Source organism: Cupressus sempervirens, chromosome 5 (genome assembly GCF_028749045.1).
Source record: "Cupressus sempervirens isolate cs-2001-9-10 chromosome 5, ASM2874904v1, whole genome shotgun sequence".
NCBI classification, from domain to species: domain Eukaryota; kingdom Viridiplantae; phylum Streptophyta; class Pinopsida; order Cupressales; family Cupressaceae; genus Cupressus; species Cupressus sempervirens.
In genome coordinates, this window is record NC_143122.1 from 745,625,472 (window position 1) to 745,631,319 (window position 5,848).

Genomic DNA, 5,848 nt, shown 5'->3' on the forward strand with positions numbered 1-5,848 from the left:
AGTGCCTCCACTCTAGTCCTATCCCATCATACTACTCTAGCTCCATCTCCTCACACTACCCTAGTTCCTTCTCCTCATACCACTCCAATTTCATCTCCTCATCATAGTCTCGTTCCATCAGTAAGTGCTTCACTTCTAAGGTCAAGTGGTTCCGCTATATAGATAGTAGACTTAGGGGATGGAAAGAGTAGCAACAACAAGTCTACTAAGTCAGATGAGGGGGTGAAGAAAACTTTAGAACTGGAGAAGGGCCAGACTTCTTATAGGTTTGTCTCTAAAGATTTGAAAAATCCTTTCTCTTCAACTATTGTAACAATAACTCTAGTTAAGAAAAAGATGCTCAGTATTGAATCACTTGGAATGGCTTCCAAAGTGATAGGTACAGATTTCTAGTTGGAAGATACTTTGTAAAGGAAGAGAAAAAGAAAGGATGAAACTACTTACACAAAAGATACTGTACCCCTCATAGTTCATTCCAAGTCTACATTGACCAAAGATAAGAAGCAAAAGACTTTGTCAATACATGGGGAAGATCTGGAAATGAGGCATTCAATTGATCTTGGAGAGGCCAGACATGACACAAAGGTTGTCTTGTGGAGGTCAAGTAATGAAGTAATAGGAGGAAAATTAAAAATTCTTAAGTTATCAAAGATCTGGATGAAAGTTGAGATAGAAGAGTTGAACAAGTTCATCAGGCAACTAGTCACCCCACTGGAAACTATCTCTAGTATGTTAGTAACCTAGAATCCTGCTGCTATTGAAGTGCAAGCCTTCATTTCTCGATTTTAGGAGGATAGACACTTCGGATAGATTGGAAAGGAATAGATTGAGAAACTCAAATCAGAAGGAGTTTCTATCATAGATCAAATCAATAATGTTATCCTTAGAATGGAAATAGAAAAGGAAAACATCATGTCTAATAGCAATACTCTAGTTGGAGAAAGGGTCAAATGTGATGATTTCATCTCTCTTCTAAAAATGATCATCTAGATGAAGGTGAAAGAAGCAGTTGAAGCAAAGATTTTGAAGAAGGGAAATGAACCTATGTTTGAATGGCTCCAAAGCATGTAGTTCAAGCTAGAAATGATCTAGCTAGCTGAAAAGGGACTCAAGGAAATAGAGGATGAAGAAAAGAAGACTCAAGATAGAGGATTCAAACTCATAAAAGTGTTACACACTGATTCACAAACTAGTGGTCAAGGAAAGGCTCTCATTGGAATAGACATAATGAAAAATAATTTTTCTACATTTTTGGATAATTTGTCTGGAGTGACTTCCAGTAGTCAAAACAGAATTGCAAAACTCCAAACAATTAGGGGCTATATAAACATGGCCATAGAAGAGTTGCCAAATTAGTTGAATGTTGTGAAAGAGCTAGCTAGGGAACATTCAAAATGGCTCTTGAGATTCACAAATATACACATGCCCAACCATGAAGAGCTAATTCCTATTATAGTTGTTGCTAAGGCATATAGAGCAAAAATAGAAAAGGGGAAGAAGTCTAAATGATTCATATTATGCCCTATTTTCATTTTTTTTTTGTAATTTTGTAAAACAAGAAATTGGCATCTTGCCATTTGTCATTTTCAAAAGATGAACCGATTAATCTTCTATTGTAATGGTCATCTCTAAACTCTATATGTATGAAATTGAAAGATTAATGAAAGGCCAGCAAATTTTTGGTGTAAGATACTTGATGTTGCAGAGACAATTAATGGTATTTTGTGTCAATTATTTCTTGTTCCATTTTCTATCATTTCTAGTTTGTGTTTTCTCTTTTTTCTAAATTGAAGCAAGGAAAGAATATATTTTTGCTCCCTTGTTTTGAGACAGCAAGCAAATGTGATAAGAATTGTTATTGTTTGTTCGAAGAGAAATCTCTTTAAGTGTTTTCTTTTAACTAATTGTAGTTTAGATTCAAATTAGCTAAGTTGAATGTTGTCGAAAGTGTTTTTAAGCCTCATGAATGCATAATATGTGTGGGTTCATGAACTTAATCAAATCTTCAAAAATCTTCTTTTTCCTGAGTTAGATCCTATTTAGGTCTGATCTAGTCTTACCTCTTTTGTTCTTAGGTCTAGAACATACCCCAAATTAGCTTTAGGAATAAAACATAATTCATTGATAATCTATCACAGGGAGTTGTACCTATCAATTCAGAGAAAAGTTTGTTTATCCATAAGTGGCTTTTCAACTATTTGTAATCAGATATTGTTCCAAGCTAGGGTATTCAAGGGTCACAATCAAAAGAACAATTTTTTTTACCAACAATTTTCTTTTTTACAAAGTTTGCAACTTCTTCATGCTTTAGTAGTTTTCTTCATTATCACTCTTTGTTCTTTTTTCTAGAACATTCCTCTAGTTGGAGGCTTCTGCAGTCCTTCACTAGGTTTTTAGCTATCTCTTTTTGGAGTAGAGCTTTTTCCATTGGGTTTTCTGTATTTCTCAATTTCATAGAGATTTTGTTCTGATTGGGTACCTCATCAAGCCTTGTTGTTGGGAGCCAAGTTTGCTTTCAGGATTGCATTGTGGTTTCTTTGCTCTTTCTACATTGTTTGTAACTACATTATTGCTCATTTAAGGGGGGTGTTAGAGAAAAAGATTTATTTTATTTTATTTATTAAATTACCTTTTCTCCCTTCTTAAGATTTTTCTTTATGGATTTTTTGCTTTCTCTATTTAATAATTAATTAGTAACTATTAAATGCTTTTACCTATAGGTTACCCTTTGTAAGTTATTAGGTTACCCTTTTCGAGTTTCAATCTCCTTTTATAAGGATTGATCTCTTTGTAATTTATTATCTTTTCTTCATTTGAATATACAATTCGTTTGTTTTCAGAGCAAACTCTTGCCTCTTCTTGTCTTTTTCTTCTCTGTGACAGGCTTTCTACATGCAAGTATTTGAGGGCTTCGTGGATTTGATTTGCATATTTGCTCAAATCCTTCAACAAATTCACCTAGGAATTAGAAATAACCTATTTAATAAAGATTCAACTTGTAAGACCATTTTCTTAGGTAGCACAATTGTAAGCTCCCAAGTCAAACTAGGTCAACATAGAAAATTTTCTCATATTGTTTTGTTTTATGCCTATTAGGGATGTTAGGCATGGTTTGGAACCAAATACAATAGATTTATGACTTATTTTGGTTGAATAGTTATAAAACTATATTTTTTTCTCATGTTGCACAAATGTTTCTTGACAACATTTCTTATCAAAGGGGCAAAACAAATGACAACTTCCTCCCAACGACTGCAAATTTTAAATTTTGATTGGGGAAGCTGTATCTCACTTATAAATGTCATTTCCAATCAAGAAGAACTCAAATTGGTTGAGGTATGTACTTTTAGGAATTCAAAATCAATAAAGACATATTTTTTCTTACAAATAGGTTTTTTAGTGTGAAAAGATTCAAAACCCTCATTTTGGCAAGGGTTTTCTACACAAATGTCTCTAATTTGAATCCCCATGATATGATTTTGATGGCACTTGGTGGAATTCAAGTTAGAAAAATGTATTTTAAGATTCCAAAAGCCTAGATTGGGAAAATTTGTTTTGCTATTTTTAATGTCAAGTCCTAGTCAGGCATTTCTATGTGATCAACCTGCAAACAGTTAAAAGATTTCCTTGAATCAATAATTGGAAGTGGATCAAGACCTTCAAATTGGTTTTTTTAAGTTATTAGAATGTAGATGCACTAATACAATTGATAGAAATATTTTCCCAATCCAGTCAAGGACACATGGAGCAAAAACCCTCACAAACAAACCTAATTGCCTTATTAGGGAAAATTTGAGGTTTCTCTATTAGATAGCCAAGTTGAGAGTTGAAACCTTATATTATTTTAGAAGTTTGTGATGTCTGTCTAAATATGTCATTTGTTTGGAGGGTTTTTCTTGAGTTTTGAAAGTTAAGCCTCAATTACCTATCAAGTCGACCTAATTCAATTAGATCTCATAACTAGGCCAAGTTATGAAAATTAAGCAATCAAACTTTGGTGATTGTTTGATAATGGGATTTGAGTAAATCAAAAATGTCTATGACATTTTGGTCCTTAAAGTATTGAAGCGATGCCATTTTCTATGATAGAGCAATAAGGTCACCTTTGATCGAAGATAAAGATTAATGGATCTTGTCACACAAAATGCTCATTACATTTGAAATGATTGAGACATTAGTCAAGGGACACTTGGGGAGTTGCACAACCTTTCTCTTTGTTTCCTTTCCACGATTGTGGAGTTAGGCCTAATAACTACCCTTCTTTGTTACACTTTGCATAAGTGGTAGTGTCAACTAGCATGGTACTAGTGCCAATGGTGGTAGTGTCAACTAATACAGGCATGGTGGTAATGCAAAATGGATTTTTGGCAATGTCAACTGGTAAGAGTAAAATGGTAGTGTTCACTAGCTAGGATCATGGAAGTGCCAATTGTCATCATGATAGTGTCCATAGCTATGGTAGAAGTGTTGATTGGCACGATGGCAATGTTGATAAGTATGATTATCACACCAATATTGACTAGCATTTTGTTAGTGTTGATTGGCATGGTGGAATCATTTACTAGTACAATTTCAATGTTGATTGTTATAGTGAAAATGTTGGAGTGAGATGCATCCAATAAAAGAATAAAAGTAGTGTTGATGCAAGACCACCCTCATGGAAGAAGCAATATTTTCTTGAATTATTAGATTCTAGAAGAGACTAGTGCATTTGATCATGTGAGGTTTTGGATCAGAGCACTAATGTGTTTAATGCTTGAGTTTCATGGGATCTTGGTGCTAATAGACATAGCAATGGTAATATCATAGTGGTGCAGTGGAGGCTTAGAATCATTCTACTCATCCTAACTAAATCCAATCATGCACATGTAATCCTAAAGTAGCATGGAGCTTTCAATGAATATAGCTATCAACATCTATGTATAGTTTGGGACCCTTGATTTTGTGGATTACTTGAGGAAAAACAATATTTGGGTGACAAATTTTTGTAATGTTTCCAATTTTAATAAATTATTTTAATCAATTAGTGGTCAAAAAATTCAAATACTATTACAGATGGACCTTTAATTAATTAATAAAGGGGTCTATTTTTAATTTATGTCCATAGGTGTTGGTCTTCTCTACACTTTTTTTTAAACCCTCAAGAGTTTCTTCGAAGGGGTGTTTAATATTGGCATGTAGGTTATTATAGGTATGTGTTTTGGATATTTTATTTCTATTGTGAATTCTAGTTGGAGTTTGTGTATGCCATTTCAGAGGTAAAAGATCCTCCCTATTTGGTGAATGCAATTTTGGTGGTTCACAACCACCCTAGTCTGTCATTGGAAATATCACTATGATATTTCACTGTGTGCCAAACTTGTTGATTTCCTTTATTTGGAGACAAATCTACAATGCTCGACTCTTGTCTGAAAGTGTTGTAATCTGGTGTATTATAATTTTTTTAGACATGATAATTTCTTTGTTGCTAGAATTTTTGTGACAAACCTCCACTTGTGCAAATTTATAACTTAAGAGTTGTATTATGCATTTGCTCACAATTCTCCCAAATAATAGTACTCCCAAATACCAATTCAATCAAAGAGATAAGGGAATTTGTATGTACCAAAGACCCATCTTTTGAAGGAAAGATGTATAACATTCCCATTTGGTGCATGCAACCACCATAGAGCACACAACAACCTCTTTGCAATTATTGAATGTCATAGCCCAATACATACATCATCAATTATATACCTCATATGGTCACTCATCATTCCCCATCGCATGACCTATTCTATTCACCATAATTCCACTTCTTAAACATATTGTACAATCTCTCAGCTAATTCCACCATACAATCACCTTT